This window comes from Carcharhinus amblyrhynchos, chromosome 22 (genome assembly GCF_965287045.1).
Source record: "Carcharhinus amblyrhynchos chromosome 22, sCarAmb.v2.hapA, whole genome shotgun sequence".
Taxonomy (NCBI): Eukaryota; Metazoa; Chordata; class Chondrichthyes; order Carcharhiniformes; family Carcharhinidae; genus Carcharhinus; species Carcharhinus amblyrhynchos.
The window spans coordinates 36521807-36541173 of record NC_137345.1 but is presented as its reverse complement, the minus strand read 5'-3'; positions in this window follow the sequence as shown (position 1 = coordinate 36541173).

Sequence of the window (19367 nt, the reverse complement as noted above, 5' to 3'; positions counted from 1 at the left end):
TTTTTTTTATTGCTGTTTTGTTGGCTGTCCATGAATCTGACAGCCTCATACAGGTTGGTTTGATGCACCCAAGTTTTTATTTGTCATTTTGCATCCAGTCTCTGTTTTTTTTATACATTTACCAAGATTTTTGTCTTCTTTAACTCCTCAATCTCTCTGGGTTCAAATTCTCTGTGTGCTGACACTACATGAAAGCGTTAAATTCGGTAAGATCCTGGCGTGGATAGGGGATTGGCTGACTGGGAGAACTCAGAAAGTGGAGATAAAGGGGTCTTTCTCAGGATGGCAGCCGGCAACTAGTGTTGTGCCTCAGGGGTCAGTCCTGGGACCACAACTTTTCACAATATACATGAACAATTTGGAAGAAGGAACTGAAGGTACTGTTGTTAAGTTTGTAGATGATACAAAGGTATGGAGAGATAGTATTGAGGAAGTGGGGGTGGGGGAGGGGCTGCAGAAGGACTTGGACAGGTTAGGAGAGTAGGCAAAGAAGTGGCAGATGGAATACAATGTGGAAAAGTGTGAGGTTATGCACTTTGGGAGGAGGCATAGACTATTTTGTAAATGGGAAAATACCAAGTAAATCAGAAACACAAAGGGACTTGGGAATCCTCATTCAAGATTCTCTTAAGGTTAACATGCAGGTTCAGTTGGCAGTAAGGAAGGTAAATGCAATGTTAGCGTTCATATCAAGAGGGCTAGAATACAAGAGCTGGGATATATTTCTGAGACTGTATAAGGCTCTGGTCAGACCCCATTTGGAGTATTGTGAGCTGTTTTGGGCCCCGTATCTAAGGAAGGGCGTACTGGTCTCGGAAAGGCTCCAGAGGAGGCTCACAAGAATGATCCCTGGAATGAAAGGATGAGGAACAGTTGAGGACTCTGGGTCTGTACTCACTGGAGTTTAGAAGGATGAGTGGGGATCTTATTGAAACTTACAAGATACTGCAAGGCCTGGATAGAGTGGATGTGGAAAGGATGTTTCCACCAGTAGGAAAAAATAGAACCAGAGGGCACAACCTCAGGCTAAAGAGATAATACTTTAAAACAGAGATGAGGAGGAATTTCTTCAGCCTGAGAGAGGTGAATCTGTAGAACTCTTTGCCGCAGAAGGCTGTGGAGGCCAGATCATTGAATGTCTTTAAGACAGAGATAGATAGGTTCTTGATTAATAAGGGGTTAGAGGTTATGGAGAAAAGGCAGTGGAAGGAGAGTGAGGAAAATATCAGCCATGATTAAATGGTGGAGCAGAATCAATGGGCTGAGTGACCTAATTCTGCTCTTGTGTCTTATGGTCTTATTACTGTGTGGAAGTTTGACACAACTTGGAAAACAATGTGCGTACATGTGTTTTGTTTTATGGTTGTGGTGGTAATAACTTCAGAATTGCCTGTGTCTGCCTGCAGACAACTTTCTGAAAAGTTTAGTTTATTTATTTGTGCCACAAGTAGGCTTACATTAACATCGCAATGAAGTTACTGTAATCGCCACACTCTGGCCTCTCAATTGCATACTGCTTCTGAATCCCATATAACCAGAAACACCAAGGAAAGAAAAGAATAGCAAAAAAAAATAGAATTCAACCAGAATGATAACAGAATTTTAATAAAAAAGTTTACCAACAGCTGAAAGGAGGATGCTGACATCTATGAAAAGCTTTCACAATCCGATTTTCATGTTTTTCACTGTGCATGGACTTCATGGTTACCTGTAAGAATTGTCTAGTATGTTAAACTGTCCAGGAGGCCAGCAGAGATGAGCACACAGCTTACTGGAACCTGTGCTGTGCCAGGAGAAATTCTTTACTGACAAAGAAGCAGCAGTTCAGACTGGATTGAAATGGCTGACTCCACATAAGGCCAGAGTGTAATTAACTGAGTGAGATGTAAGAATAGGGTTGCAGTTGCGCATGGGGAACACACAGAGAACTACTCGATAGTTTGTGTGTGTGTCCTTGTTAGAAGGTCAGCAGGAAGGGGAAGTTAACAAGGTCTAGCAGGGTACACCTTGACTCATCCGGCTCACCCAGAAATAGAATAGAAAAACAGCTTGAATCATAATGGAAGGGGACCGTAAGACAGGCAATGCTCAGGAAAGATCAATGACTCAGGTAGGATACGATACAACAAAACTGAGATAGAGAGAACTGAATATAGGGTGCATGAGTAAGGGGTGCTGAATAATAACAGCGAGCCAAAAACAGCATTGAGTCCAACTTGAGGAGGCGTAAGGATATCAATCCTTTCCTCTCTTCTGCATTTTGCCCAGTGCATCAACTTACATTTATCTAAGCTACGGATATAATTCAATACTTCGTGCATTGACAGAGGTAGAGGAGCAGAGGGACTGGCTGGCTACTGGAAAGGTAACTTTCTAGGAAGCTTTAGTAGCTGAAAAAAGATGCCAGGAGGTAGAGGAGTTTCAGGAAAAAGATTCTAAATCTGCCAGGGTTTGGTGGCTCATGGGTTTGCCGCTTCCATTGGAATTGGCATAAAGGGGGATGTACAATCATGCACTCAGAAATTTTGATGTCATTTGGTGGAATAATTTGTATTAAGCTTCACTTTGTCTTGAACTTTATATTCTGGTATACCAGAGATTCTTGTCATGTGCCCTCACATAAATACTAGTACTATTAATCATTCTCTCCTTCTCTGTGTTAGAATTAGCACATTCAACAAAATACAGTTGGAGCATTCACCATGGAGCAGTCACCAAAGCTTTATCTACATACTCACCCTTTCTTCCAGGCAAAATCAACATGATGTACACACATATCATGCTGTCTCTTTGGTTATTAGATATGCACCAATGAATTGGATAACTTGTTCATATTTCTCTTTAGTGCAAGCATTAAATCCCATACCAGCGTGAAGCAGGAGAGACAGACATCCCAAGGATCCAGAACCTCAACAATTGCAATCAACAAACCACTTAAACACCAAAATAACACTCATAGTGTGATGACTTCAGCCAGGCTAATGAGGTTGGCTTGCTAGAGTATGAACCCCTGAGTTAATTTGATTTTGTTTATTTGGTTGGTATACAAAAAGACCTACCCGATGAGTCTTAATTCATGGTTAAATCAAGAAGCCCCGCGCTCCTTGTTTAAAGCAGGTGTGTCAGACTCCCAGCCTGCATTCAGCAGGGAACAACTCAAAAGCTGGCTGTGGATAGATGTATGGTGTAAATAAAGTAACTTGGTGATGGGACTTTCGTTTCTGTGGAGTTACTACAGTGGCGACGAGGAGAAAGGAGCGACCTGAAGGAACTTGCTGAACCACCACACATATTGAGGGTAAGCCGTCATTGAGAAAATATGCCACTATGTAGAAAATTGGACCCTTTTGACCTCTCAGTGAAGACCTGGACCCAGTACATGGAAAGGATGAAGAATTTCTTCAGGGCAAACAACATAATCTCAGATGAGAAGCAAAGGGTTAGCCTGCTGACTGTGTGTAAACCAGCAGATTTTGTAGTATGTGCTGTTTAACTTTCCGGGAGCACCAGACACAAAGTTCTTCAAAGAGTTATCAAACTTAGTTCAAGAATATTATGATCCTAAGCCATCCCTGATCCCGTGGAGGTACCATTTTTGCTTCATATTTAGAGAACCAGGGGAGTCAATCACCAGTTTCCTAACAAGGCTAAGACATTTGGCGGAGGCTTCTGAATTCAGGGAGGGAGGGGAGACACTAAATGAGATGCTTTGAGACTGATTGGTGTGCAGAAATAATGATATAACTATACAGAAATACCTGTTGGTGGAGGCCCAGCTGGACTGTAAACAGGCATTACAGCTGGCCTTGTTAGAAAAAGTGGCATGCGGAGCGCATAAGCTTCAAGGTATCCCGATGGAGGTAGAGGCCAACACCAGGGAGACCAGGCTAGGGAACTACCACTACAGGGCAGGCTACTACATAGTGGCCCTCTGGAAGGATTTGGATATGATGGAGCCCAAATCCGCCTATAAAACCACACCTAGACAAGCCCAGAGTGACAGCAGTTCCTGTAGAGCCCCACCCAACACGAAATTGCGATGATTGCCAGAGTCAGGATGTACAGAGGAAAAGCAAGCCTCCTAACCAACATGGCCGAAAAGAACACGTAGGCCGAGGGACAGGAGAATGTACAGCCTGGAAGCTCCCCCTACCTCTGACGAGGAATAGCTACTGTGCGAAGCAATGACAAAATCAGAATCCATCAAATTGTCAGTGAGACTGAATGGATGTCCAATTTTAATGGAGGTCAAAACAGGGGAAACACTGTTGGTCATAGGGGAGACAGTGTTTAACAAGATACTCACTGGACTACAACCCTTAGCCCTGACCAAAACTTCGGCAAGGCTGAGGATCTATACAGGGGAACCACTGAAAGTGATGGGTACAGTCCATGTGCCAGTTGCTTACGGGAAACAATTAGTTAGTCTCCCACTAATGGTAGTGCAAGCTTCAGGACTGAGTCTATTAGGGCGAAATTGGCTAAAAGAGATCCAGTTAGATTGGACAAATATCTTCAAGCTGGAAAACAGCTACCTGAGTGAGGCCCGGAGCAAATAAATGGAGGTTTCACGGGAAAGCCTAGGGACAATCAAAAGAGTCAAGGCAAAATTGCCTTGTCAGTCTGGAGGTCGCCCCAAAGCTTTTCAAAGCCCAACCAGTACCTTTTACGTTAAGGGAAAAGGTTGATGTGGAAATCAAAAGATTACTGCGCAAAGGAATAATAAAACCGGTCCAGTTTGCGGAATGGCCGGCACCCATGGTTCCAGTCTTAAAACTGGATGACTTGGTGTGCTTTTGCGGCAATTTCAGCTGGATGCTCATCCCTGCTGAATAAAAACTGCTTTTGAGTTAAGATTGAATCAGGCTTGGTTTCTGGCATTCCATAGTAACTTGTATTGTCTGTTCTCATATGAGGAATGGCTGCTTTGGAGAGATACGTGGAACAGCCCCTAGTGTGGAATTAAAACTCGGGAGAAACTAAGTCCTTGAAATCAGAGAAAAAAATATAAATCAATAAAAAAGTAACCAAAATTGTTTAAAATATTTTCAGCTGCAAGATACTCCCACCACAGAATCGCCACACACCTACGTAAACCGTTTTACTTTCAAAATATCACTAATGTAGAATTTTATTTCTAAATTGATTTATATTCCTCATAAGGCAGTTCTTCTTTTAGAGCGATGCCAATGTCTTATACAGATGGGTTCCTAAACCAAATAGACCAGTAAGTTCTAGTTTTCATTGTTTGTGTTAAGCTAACTACAGTATGGTTCTCCATAAGATACACAATTATCTCAGCAGACTCAGATTAGGAAATGGGGAAAGTATAACCAAGGTTGTGACTCCTCACCATTATTCAGAAATCCCTGTTGCAAAACATTGGCTGTAAAGTTAGGGCTGAATCAGGTTTGGCTGTTGCTCCCCATAGTCAAATAGCCAGCTAACTTAAAATCATAGAACCACCAAATCCCTACATTGCAGAAGGAGACAATTCAGTCCACCGTGTCTGCACCAACTCTTGACATAGCATCTTACCCAGTCCCTCTCATGCATCTCCGTAACGCCACGTATTTATCCCCCCTTAATTCCCCCTAACCCACATATCTTGGGACACCAATTTAGCATGGCCAATCCATCTAACCTACACATTTTTGGAACGTGAGAGGAAACTGCAGCACCCGGAGGACTCTATTTATTCACCCGAGGCTAGAATTGAACCTGGTCTCTGGCATTGTGAGGCAGCAGAGCTAACCACTGTGCCACTCTCAATTTGTATCATCTGTTCTCATATGTGAGGAATGGCTGCTTTGGAGTTACCCGGGAGCAGTTTCTATCCTGGAATTAAACCCCAGCAAAACCAAATCCTTGAAGTCAGTAAGGGAAAAAAATATGAATAAATAAAAAAAAGTAACCAAAATCATTGAAAAATTTTCAGCACCAAGATATTTCTGCCACACAGCCTGCACACAACCCTTACGCAAACATTTTGATTTTTCAATTTGCACGATTTAAATTGTAAATCGATTTGCCTCTGAATAAGGCAGTGTTTCTCTTAGAGCAATGCTAAAAATACAAGATGCTCTCCTTCTTGTTGAAGACAATGGGAAATGTAATAAATATCTGGAGTTGCAGGAAATTGTAATGATTAGGCCCTCTGGCAAAGCGATGTTCTTTTACACAGGACATGTTCCGAAGTGCTATAGAAATAGTGCACAAAGCTGGATCATTGCTGAATGTCAGCTCACTCCTAGTAAATAGGCAGGCTTTGTAAAACAAACATGTTTTCCATTTTGATGCTCTTGTAGTTGTAATATTAAGAAAGTCTATTGCTGAGGGACCGCAAGAGTGATTCAGATTACTTTGATTTTGATATTCCTGCCACTTCTCCATACACTTGCTATCCATTTGACCCTTAGCACTGGAAAAATGGATTTTCAAATACAAAAGCATCAAAGCAGATTAGTCTCTCCATCATGCCTTTCTGCCTCTTTGAAAAAGCTTGGCAACTGATTCCAGCCCTTCCACCACCAGCCTCTATATTTTGTGGCATGGTGGCACAGTGGTTAGCACTGCTGCCTCACAGCACCAGGGACCCAGGTTCGATTCCTGCCTTGGGTTACTGTCTGTGTGGAACTTGCACGTTTTTCCCGTGTCTGCATGGGTTTCCTTCGGGTGCTCCGATTTCCTCCCACAGTCCAAAGATGTACGGGTTAAGTTGATTGGCCAAGCTAAATCGCCCCTTAGGGGGATTAGTAGGGTAAATGCATGGGGTTATGGGTGGGACTGTGGTCAGTGCAGACACGATGGGCTGAATAGCCTCCTTCCGCACTGTAGTATTCCATCATTCTCCTTAAACAGAGATTGAATCCATTTCGAAAGCTACTACTGAAGCTGTTGGCACTGTCTTTTCAGCAGTCATACTAATTTGCTATGTAAACAAATTCACTTGGATACTTTATCAATTTCCTTAAAGCTGTGCCACTGGTTACCAACCCCCTTGCCTGCAGAAACAACTTCTATTCATTTACTCTATCGAAACCCATTCAAATTATGAAAACCTCCAACAAATTCCGTCTTCACCTTGCATGGTTTAAGCAGAACTTTCAAAACGTTAGCACAGATTCAATGGCCACATGCTCATTCCATGATTCTAGGATTCTCTGGTCTCTTCGTATTACTGAAGTCACTCATCCCTGGTAGCATTTTAATAAATTTCTTCTTCTCCAAGTCTCAAAAACTTGGATTTTTCTTTCCTAAAGTGTGACACCCAGAATTGAAAACACAATTCCGGCCTCACCAATGATTCATAAAACTTCCTTATTTGATACTCTAAACCTTGAATTTAAAGGTAAGAATTTCATATGCTTTTTAGAAATACTTTTCAACTTTTTGTCCCTTTAAAAGTGTATCATGTATTTTATACTGTCTTTCCTGGTTCTTTCTTCCAATGGCTATGACTAATGAAGGTGATGTGGGGTCTCACCTACCAGCTGCAGAACCCCACCTGAGCTTTTTTGGTGAGCATTCCCTGGAAGAAGTGTCTCTTGGGCACTTAACTGAGCAATGACCGACTTTCTCCAAGATCAGAGCATTACTCTTTATTTTAAGTTGTACTGGACCAAGCTAGAGCCCCAAACTAGCCACACAGACCCCTACTGACTATAGCAAGATCTGCAAGACATAACAGACTACAGGATGAAGCATGTTAAATCGCCATTCCAACACATTGCTCCCTAATGAGCTCCATGCATTCTATGCCCATTTTGAGCAAGACATCAGCGAGAGCATGCCCTCCACTCCAGAAGCCTTGGTAGAACCTGTATCTGAGTTCACTATTGCAAATGTCAAAGCAGCTTTCTCAAAGGTCACCCACGGAAAGCAACTGGCCCTAATGAGGTACCCGGACGAGCCCTCAGATCCTGTGCAGATCAGCTGCAGACATCTTCAGCCTTTCTTTACAACCACCTGCTTCAAGAAGATGACCAAAAAAAAGTCAAGCAGCGTGCCTTAATAACTATCGTCCTATGGCTCTGACATCCATCATTATGAAGTGCTTAGAAAGGCTAGTCACGGCATGAATCAATTCCAGCCTCCCGGACTGCCTGGATCCACTAAGTTTGCCTATCGCTGCAACATGTCCACAGGAGGCGCCATCTCCCTGGCCCTGCACTCAATCCTGGAACACCTAGATAACAAAAACAACTATGTCAGATGCCTATTTATTGACTACAACTCAGCCTACAAAACCCATCTCCAAAGTTCGAGGCCTGGGGCTCGGCTCTTCCCTCCGTGACTGGATCCTGAACTTCCTAACCCACAGACCGCAATCAGTAAGAATAGGCAACAACACCTCCTCCACATTCATCCTCAACACCAGTGCCCCACAAGGCTGTGCCGTCAGCCTCTTTCTATATTGCTTACACACAATGACAGTGTGGCTAAATTCCCCTCCAATTCCATTTTCAAGTTTGCCGATGACACCATCGTAGTGAGTCGGATCTCAAACAATGACAAGACGGAATGCAGCAAAGACAGAGAAAATCTGGGGAACTGGTGTGACAAAAATAATCTCTCCCTCAATGTCAATAAAACAAAGGAGCTAGCCACCGACTTCAGGAAGTATAGAACATACCCCTACATCAATGGCGACAAAGTAGAGATGGTCAAGAGCTTCAGGTTTTTCGTTGTCCAGAACACCAACAACCTGCCCTGGTACCTCCATGCCAACACTATAGTTAGGAAAGCCCACAAACACCTCTACTTTCTCAGAAGATTAAGGAAATTTGACATGTCAGCTACGACCTGTGGGCGAAAAGGTAGCACAGTGGTGAGCACTGCTGCTTCACAGCTCCAGGGTCCTGGGTTTGATTCCTGGCTCGGGTCATCATTTGTGTGGAGATTGCACATTCTCCTCGTGTCTGCATGGGTTTCCTCCGGGTACTCTGGTTTCCTCCCACAGTCCAAAGATGTGCGGGTTAGGTTGATTGGCCGTGCTAAGAAATTGCCCCTTAGTGTCCAGGGATGCGTAGGTTAGAGGGATTAGTGGGTATAATATGTAGGGATATGGGGATAGAGCCTGGGTGGGATTGTATTGGGTGCAGACTCGATGGGCCGAAGGGCCTTTTCTGCACTGTAGGATTCTATGACTCTCACCAAATTTTACAGGTGCACCATAGCAAGCACCCTTTCTTGTTGTATCACAGCTTGGTATGGCTCCTGCTCTGTCCAAGACTACAAGAACTTACAGTAGGTCATGAATGTAGCCCAGTCCATCATGCAAAAAAGCCTCCCATCCATTTACTCTGTCTACACTTCCCACTGCCTTGGAAAAGCAGGCAACATAATTAAAAACACCATGCACCGCGGACATTTTCCACCTTCTTCCAATGGGAAAAAGATGCAAAAGTTTGAGATCATGTACCAATCGAATCAAGAACAACTTCTTCCCTGCTGCCATCAGACTTCTGAAAGGACCTACCACGCACTAAGTTGAACTTTCTCTATTCCCTAGCTATGACAGTAATACTACGTTCTGTACTCTCTCCTTTCCTTCTCGATGAACATTATGCCTTGTCTGTATAGCACTCAAGAAACAATGTTTTTCACTGTATACTAATATGTGTGATAATAATAAATCAAACCAAATCAAATGAAGAATCAAGTTGATTGAGTTGCTTATCCTGGCTAAGACACCTGAGTAAATTCCCTAACTCTTCTTGAAAACAGAAATAGGGGATATTTTATATCCACCTGAGGGAGCAGACAGGACTCGAATTAATGCTGATACCACCTCCAATATCCTAGATTTTGCACTCATAACTCTGGAGTGCCTCAGAGGCAAGAGTGCTTTGACAGAGCCAGCAATATGTCACTGTACACGTGATTCAGTTGGTGGATCTATTGGATATAGTAATTAATGTAACCTCAATCATGCTTCCTACTCCTTTGACACAATCTTTCAACAAAATACAATCAAGCCATTGACACAATTTGATTTGTTGAATTAAAATTGATCTGAAAAATTGTGTCAATTGAAATGCAACTATCCATATTAGTGAAGATACAAATGACTTTGTGCTATTACCAATAATAGCACAGGCTGTACATCACATAAGTGAGACAAAGCACCCTGTCTATCCAAGTCAGTGTTCATGAAAGGAATAATTAAACCAGTCACCGGAAAGGAAAAATTCTGCCTTCTTATCTTTTTTTCATTAGTCTCATTTCAAAGCAATGAATGGCCTATTTTGATGAAAGTACAGGAGTACAAAGCAGCATCAGACCACTTCACTGAACTGGAGGAAATGCTTGGATAAAAGATGAATCAGATTCAGAATTGTCTGTAAAACACTCTGAAATCATTAACAAATTCAAATATTGCCTTCATTATAAGCTGTGATCAATTCAGCTATTCCCTTAAAATGTCACTTAGGGTGTTTTTAAATAAAGGCCACATTTCTTATCGGCATTATTAGTGATTCAAATGATCAGGCGTGACGTGATGTCTCCAGAGATTTTCGCAATGATTGGGAAACAAAAGATAATGTATGCAGATCTGATGATGCAGTTGGAGGCTGAGGAATGAAAGCTCAAAACTGGATTAATGCAGTTTTACCTCATTTGTATTTTAAACCTTTTTTATCTATTCGTTTACGTTGCTTCTGCAAAGACACCGATCAACATCAGAATTCTGTGCAGAGGAATGAGCTGAGGCAGTTGAATATTGCTTAAAAGGAACAAAGGACATACAATCAATATTGATGCAAATTAGGAAAGGATATTATAAATCATAAAATATCGTAAGTAAATGATGATACCAGAACTGAGAGGGTAAACCCACCATGAGAGACTGAGCAGGCTGGGGTTCTTTTCACTAGAAATGAAAAGGGTGAGACCTGATATCTTTAAAATTATGGGAGGATATTACAGGATATGCGTGAAGAAAATGTTTCCAGTTGTGGGGGGAGACCTAAATAAGAGACAATTAATATGAAAGCCACTAATAACTCAGCAGATGCCACTTTACCAGTAATTTTAGAATGTCAAAGGCAATACCACAGATGTAGCTTTGAAGAATAGGATTGATGCATGTAATGAAATGCTGGATAAACATGAGAGAGAACGGACTAGAAGATTATGCTGACAGGAAGATGCAAGGTGGAGGGGGATAGGAAATGGTTTGTGTGCCCTATAATACCAATATGGCTCAGTTAGGCTGAAAGACCTATTTCTGTGCTATAAATTCTACAAGTTTCTACATAAGCACATCAAGCCAACTTAGATGAATACGTTAAAGGCTTTTAATAAGCATTTATGCTCAACCCTCGCTCCCCTGAGTGCAAACTGTCGACCTTCTGTTTCAACACAATATCTAGGCAATAGCAAAAAGAAAACAGGAAATCCAGTTCAGCGCAAATACTGAATGAAAAGCGGAATTAATATAGACTGTAAAACAATCCGGGTTTCCATGCTGAGGATAAGATTAGCCAGGCGAGGAAAGCAGGAACGGAAGAAAATTAAATGAGTGGGCTGCACATGAATTAAAGCTGTTCCACACTCAGACTTGCATGTACGTGTCCATGAAGTGAATTTAGTTGAGGTGATGGGAAAACATAGGGAAACAGAGCATTTTAATAAAACTGTTTCAATAAGCTATTCTTGATGCTCAATAAAATAGACATCTGTCAGCACAACATGGTAAGCTGAGTTAGGATAGCAACTCCATCTGCCCCACTCTCTTCTGACTGACCTTGAATTAGGACTAATATTGCTCATTTCCAATTTGCTCCACACGCACCTCCCATCACTGACCCCCTGGGCTCTATGATGAACTCAAAAAACCAAGCTCTTGCTACCCAGGATTTAGCGTATGACTGCACTGATACCATAACCTTGACAGGAACTCTGTTCATGGGAAATGTTACTTTGGCCCGCAGCGAAGCTCCCCACCCTACCCCCAGCTGTACTTCCAACAATCTATTCCATACACACACACACACACACACACTTGCCAGTGTGGAGCGGCCTGAACATCAACAAGTATCGCATTGGTTTCCTTTCCTCCTTCGGTATCTTTTCCTTTGAGTAGCGTTCCAAATACATGGGCAGTGGGCAAACTCACCCACAAAAACTGCAAAGAGAGGGACATGGATAAGTTGGTGGAGAGGCAAGACAAATGACAGATGAAATTCAGTGCAGAGAGGTATGAAGTGATTCATTTTGGTAGGAAGAGAGAGACAGCATAAAATAAAGCGTAGAGTTCTAAAGGGGGTGAAGGAGCAGAGGGACCTAGGTGTAGAAACATAACAAAGAAGCATAGAAGATAGGAACAGGAGGAGGCCATTTGGCCCTTCGAGCCTGGTCCACCATTCATTATGATTATGGCTGATCATCCAATCAATAGACTAATCCTGCTTTTCCCCATGACCTTTGATTCTATTCGCCCCAAGTGCTATATCCAGCCGTGTCTTGAATACATTCAATGTTTTGGCATCAACTACTTCATGTGGTAATGAATTCCACAGGCTTACCACTCTTTGAGTGAAGACATGTCTCCTCACCTTCGTCCGAAATGGTCTACCCCGAATCCTCAGACTGTGACCTCCTGGTTCTGGATTCCCCCATCCTTAGGAATATCCTTCCTGCATCTACCCTGCCTAGTCCTGTTAGAATTTTAAAGTCTCAATGAGATCCCCACTCATTTGTCTGAATTCCAGTAAAAGCAATCATAACTAGTCAATCTTCCCTCATTACATCAGTCCCACCGTCCCTGGAATCAGCCTGATAAACCTTCACTGCACTCCCTCAGGAGCAAGAACATCCTCAGGAAAGAAGACCAAAACTGCACACAACACTCCAGGTGTGGACTCACCAAGGCCCTGTATAATTGCAACAACACATCCCTGCTCCTATACTCGAAACCTCTCGCAATTGCCTTCTTTACCATCTGCTGCATCTGCATGCTTACCTTTGGTGACTGGTGCACAAGGACACCCAGGTCTCACTGTATACTCCCCTCTCCCAATTTACAGCCAATCAGTTAATAATCTGTCTTCTTGTTTTTGCTTCCAAAGTGAATAACTTTATACTTATCCAAATTATACTTCATCTGCCATTGATTAGCCCACTTATCAAGGATCCTCGTCACAGTTCACCCTCCCATCCAACTTGGTATTACCTGAAAACTTTTAGATATTACCTTTTGCTCCCTCATTCAAATCATTAATATATAATGTGAATAGCTGGGGTCCCAGCACCGATCCCTGTAGCACCCCACTAGTTATTGCCTGCCAGTATATATGTGCTTAAGTCATTGTAAGTGGCAGATTGAGAGAGCAGTTAATAACGCATGCAATATCCTTGGCTTTATTAATAGGGGGTATAGAGTACAAGAGCACAAAGTTGTGTTAAGCCAGTATAAAACATTTGTTCGACCTCAACCAGAGTATCACATCCAGTTCTGTGCACCACACTTTAGAAAAGATATGAAAGCATTAGAGAGAAAAAATTCACTAGAAGAGTCCCAGGGATGAGGAACTTCAGTTATGATAGACTGGAGAAGTTGGGAATGATTTCCTTGCCGAAGAGAAGGTTGAGAGGACATTTGATAATTATCCAAAATCATGAGGGATTTGAACAGAGCAGATAGGGAAAAACTGTTCCTACTAGTGAAAGGATTAAGAATAAGAGGACACAGATTTAAAGTAATTGTCAAATGAAGCAACAGCAATACTGGGAAAAACTTCTTTATACGGCAAGTAGTTCAGATCTGGAATATGCTGCCTGAGAGTGTGGTGGAGCAGGCAAGTATTCAAGAAGGAAGTGATTATTATCTCAAGGTATGTTTAGGACTAAGCAGAGAAGACAGCGGAATGTGCACTGCTCATTAAACTGCTGACCACCAAATACCATTTCTGGTCACCAAGCTAGTGTATGTTGTGAATGGTTCCATCTTTGAACCATAGAACCTTAGAAAATTACAGCTCAGAAACAGGCCTTTTGGCCCTTCCTGTCTGTGCCGAACCATTTTTTGCCTAGTCCCATTGACCTGCACTTGAACCATATCCCTCCACACCCCTCTCGTCTATGAACCTGCCCAAGTTTCTCTTGAATGTTAAAAGTGACCCCGCATTTACCCCTTTATCTGGCAGCTCATTCCACACTCCCACCACTCTCTGTGTGAAGAAGTTGCCCCCTAATATTCTCTTTAAACTTTTCTCCTTTCACCCTTAACCCATGCCCTCTGATTTTTTTTCTCGCCTAGCCTCTTCTCGGGAGCTGTCCCTTTCCTCTTCAAATCTTCTATCTGAGGGCAGCACGGTGGCACAATGGTCAGCACTGCTGCCTCAAAGCGCCAGAGATCCGGGTGCAATACCGGCCTCAGGTCACAGTCTGTGTGGAGTTTGCACGTTGTCCCCGTGTCTGTGTGGGTTTCCTCCAGATGTTCCAGATTCCTCCCACACTCAGAATATGTGCAGGTTAGGTGTAGTAACCATGCTAAATTGCCTGTTAGTATCAGGGAGATTAGCAGCAGAAATACATGAGGATAGTGCCTGGGTGGGATTGTTGTTGGTGCAGGCTCGATGGCTGTCAGGGTTGTACCAACAAAGCCTCTGCAAACAAAACTCTCCCCTCGAAATTGTATCCTTGACCACCATTCTCCTGTCTTTGCAAACTACCCATTACTGTAGATTCAAAAAGACTATCAAATACATGCTTCAACAAATTATACAGAATGCTTTTATTTGAACTCTGTGGCAAGGTCTCTTTTTGATACATCCCCAGTAAACACCCTAATCCCCAACGATGCATCAGGTTCAGCTACAGCATGATTTATCCAAGATGGCCAATGACACAAAGAATTGTGAATCCTGTGTTTGGAAGCAAAATATAACAACAATGTTAAATTAACAGTGTTAGATTAAATGAATGGGTAAAACTAGCAAATTGAACTCAATGCAGATAAATGAAGAGAGGAACTTTAGGGTATTAATCCGCCAGTGACAATTCATGTGTGATCTGTTGTTAATTTCAAACCTGAGATTGATAAATATTTGTGAACCAAACATTTTAATGGATGTGGCACAAAGGCGGGTATGTGGAGGTCGGTCATAGATCAGGCTATAGGGATGAAACAGTTTACTTTCCTAATGTCCCAGTGATTTGTGAGCAATGTTGGTTTTTAGCTCTTTTGGTTTCATGATAGAACCGCCAGTTAGGGTGGCACAGTGGCTCTCACTGCTGCCTAACAGCACCAGGGACCCGGGTTCGATTCCCGATTTGGGTCACTGTCTGTGCGGAGTCTGCATGTTCTCCCTGTGTCTGCGTGAATTTCCTCTGGGTGCTCCAGTTCCCTCCCACAGTAGGAAAGACATTCTCGTTAGGTGGATTGGCCATGCTAAATTTGCCCTCAGTCTACCCGACCAGGCGCTTGAGTGTGGCAACTAGGGGATTTTCATAGTAACTTCATTGCAGTGTGAATGTAAGCCTACTTGTGACAATAATAAATAAACTTTAAACTTTAATATGCTAAATCTTAGACAAAATTGCCCCTGGTTGACAGTGTTGAGAATTGCAATATATGCTACACTGATGCAGTTCAGGGGATGCAGTGACATTGTGGTCATGTCACTGGAGTAGTAGTCTAGAGACCCAGTTAATGCTCTGGGTACATTTGGTGGAATGTGAATTCAGTTAAAAAATCTGAAATAAAATGCTAGTCATCCATTGTTGTAAAAACCCATCTGGTTCACTAGTGTCCTTTAGAGAAGGAAATCTGCCTTCCTTACCCAGTCCAGTTTACATGTGACTCCAGACTCACAGCAATGTGATTGATTCTTAATTATGGTCCCTCTGAAATAGTCTAACAAGTGACTCAGCTCAAGGGCAATTAGGAATTGCTAAAAATGCTAGCCTTGCCAACAATGCCCACATCTAAGAAACAATAAATGAAAGTATTTAATTTTGAGGAGGCAACTTTGTTTTTAATTCCTCTGTACTATAGCCAAGCCAGGAATTCCAAACTTCCACGACAAATCCATAACTTCCATGAAACTGCCTCACATTTTCTTAGTTCTTCAGAATCTGAGTTTTTGCCTATCATACTGACAACAACGCAAGAGCCATCTACTTGAGTCTCTTTTTTCTCACTCTCCAAAGCATCACCTTAAACGCATTGTTTGATTTGGCTTCAAGAGCTGCTAAAGCTAAAGTATTCCAGATTTTAACTGAACTTCCAGCTGCAATCCAAAATTTATGTCTCATTACACAATAACTTTTCACTGAAAATAATCTTTAAATATTTACCTTTACATAAATTTTAAACACTTTTATTAGAGTAAACAGAGTAAATAGGGCTCTAGTTTTTCCAAGTCTTCTTATAACTGTACCTTTCATTCCCGATTACCTTGAACCATAGAATCCCCACAATTCAGAAGGACGCTATTCAGTCCATTGAGTCTGCACTGACCACAATCCCACCCAGGCCCTATCCCCCTAATCCCACATATTTACTGTGGTTGTCCCCCAAGGTGAGGGGGCAATTCAGCATGGCCAATCCACCTAACCGGCACATCTTTGGACTGTTGAACCTTTTCTTTAGTTTCAATGGTGCTTTTAGAATGAGGTGCTCCAAACTTCCATGTAATATTCTGACTGTGGCTTAATTAAATGCTTGGCCCTGCCTCCTTTTGTTTCTTTGTGAACCTCCAACAGCCAGGGACTTACAGCATTCTCATCATAACTAAAGCCTAGCATTTAACTGATTGATATCCTTTCATGTAAAGTCACTTTTAAGCATCAAGCCTCCCCCTATTCTTGTATTTATACAATAATACAAAGGGTACTTGCTAGCTATATATAGAACATAGAACAGTAAAGCACAGAAATAGGCCCTTCAGCCCACAATGCTGTGCCAAACATGATGCCAAATTAAACTAATCTCTTTTGCCCGCCCTTGGACCATATTCCTCTATTCCTCACATATTCATGTGCATATCGAAAAGTCCCTTAAATGCCTCTATCATATCTGTCTCATCACCAGCCCTACCATTCTCTGTGTAAAAAACCTACCCCTCACATCTCCTTTGAACATCCTCCGTCTCACCTACAGTGCATGTCCCCTAGTACTAGACATTTCAATTCTGTAAAAAAGATTCTGACTGCCAATCCTATCTGTGCCTCTCATTATTTTATAGACTTCTATCAAGTCTCCCCTCAGCCTTCACCACTCCAGAGAAAACAACAACCCTAGTTTGTCCAGCCTCTTCTTACAGCTCATACCCTCTAATTCAGGCAGCATCCTGGTAAACCGCTTCGCACCCTCTCAAAGCTTCCACATCCTTCTGGGAATGTGGTGACCAGAACTCAACACAATACTCTAAAGTGAAGCCTAACCAAAGTTTTATAAAGCTGCAACATGACATTCTGGCTCTTGTACTCAATGCCCCAACCAATAAAGACAAGCATGCCATACGCTTTCTTTACCACTCTATCTACTTGTATGGGCACTTTCAGGGAGTTATGGACTTGAGCCCCAAGATCTGTCTGAACATCAATGCTGTTCAGTGTCCTGCCATTAACTGTATACTTACCCTTAACATTTGATCTCCCAAATGTTACCTCATACTTGCCCAGGTTAAACTACATCTGCCATTTCTCCACCCATAGCTGCAGCTGATCTATAGCCCTCTGTATCCTTTGATAACCTTCTACACTATCAAAATTCCACCTATCTTTATGTCATCTGCAAACTTACTAAGCTGCCGCCCATCTAGTTTTTCCAAGTCTTCTTATAGCTGTACCTTTCATTAACTTGAATCATTGAATTCCTACAGTCCAGAAGGAGGCCATTCAGCCCATTGAGTCTGCACCAACCACAATCCCACCCAGGCCCGATCCCCTTAACCCCACATATTTACCATGGTTGTGCCCCTGAGACGAAGGTCAATTTAGCATGGCCAAGCCACCTAACCGACACATCAAGTCATTTACATATATCACAGCTGAGATCCCAGTATGGATCCCTGCAGAACACCACTAGTCACAGACCTCCAGCCAGAAAAGCACCCTTCCACTACTACTCTCTGACTTCTACGGGCAAGTTAATTCTGAATCCAAGTCACCATGCATCACCAGGATCCCATCTTAATCTTCTGAATGAGCCTACCATGAGGGACCCTGTTGAAAGCCTTACTAAAACCTATGTAAACAACACTCACTGCTCTACCCTCATCGATCACCTTCATCACCTCCTCGAAAAAATCAAGACATGACCTGCCGCTCACTAAGCTATGCTGACTTTCCCTACTCAGGTCATGTTTTTTCCAAATGTGTGTAAATCCTGCCCCTAAGAATCCAGTGAGAAGTCTCACAACAGCAGGTTAAAGGCCAACAGGTTTATTTGGTAGCAAATGCCACTAGCTTTCGGAGCACTGCTCCTTCATCAGGTGAGTGGGGAGTTCTGATCACAAACAGGGCATATAAAGGCACACACTCTGTTTACAGAATACTGATTAAAATGCAAGTCTTTACAGCTAATCAAGTCTTAAAGGTGCAGACAATATGAGTAGAGATAGCATTAAGCATAGGTTAAAGAAATGTGCATTGTCTCCAGACAGGACAGTAAGTGAGATGTTGCAAGCCCAGCCAAGTCACGGGGGTTAGAAATAGTGTGAAATGAACCCAAGATCCCAGTTGAGGCCATCCTCATGTGTACAAAACTTGGCTATTAGTTTCTGCTCAGCGACTCTGCGTTGTCATGTGTCCTGAAGGCCACCTTGGAGAACGCTTATCTGAAGATCAGAGACCAAATGCCCGTGACCGCTGAAGTGTTCACCCACAGGAAGGGAACAGTCTTGCCTGGTGATTGTTGAGTGGTGTTCATTCATCCATTGTCGTAGCGTCTACATGATCTCCCCAGTGTACCATGCCTCGGGACATCCTTTCCTGCAGCGTATCAGGTAGACAATGTTGGCCAAGTTGCAGGAGTATGTACCGTGTACCTGGTGGATGGTGTTCTCAGCTGAGGGCTCAATTTCTGTCCCACCACAAAATGAACCCCATCAGTCTCGCAGCGGACACAGAGGAATGAGGCTGCGGGAGTTCTTCCACAAACCCCACAAGGCCAACAGCAAACACAATGAGACAGCCAATGAACAGGAACAGCCGACAGAGAGATCCGCAGTGCAGCAACCAAAGATGAAAGAATCCAATTGGACTCCTCCAGAAGGCCGCTGCCTTCAACTTGACATGTATGCCCAAGTCATCAGGCAGTGCATCAAAACCACATTCATCAACCGCACTCAGAAGACAGCCCCGAACGTCACCCAAGCATAACACAATGCTCTCAAGACCGACTGCAACAT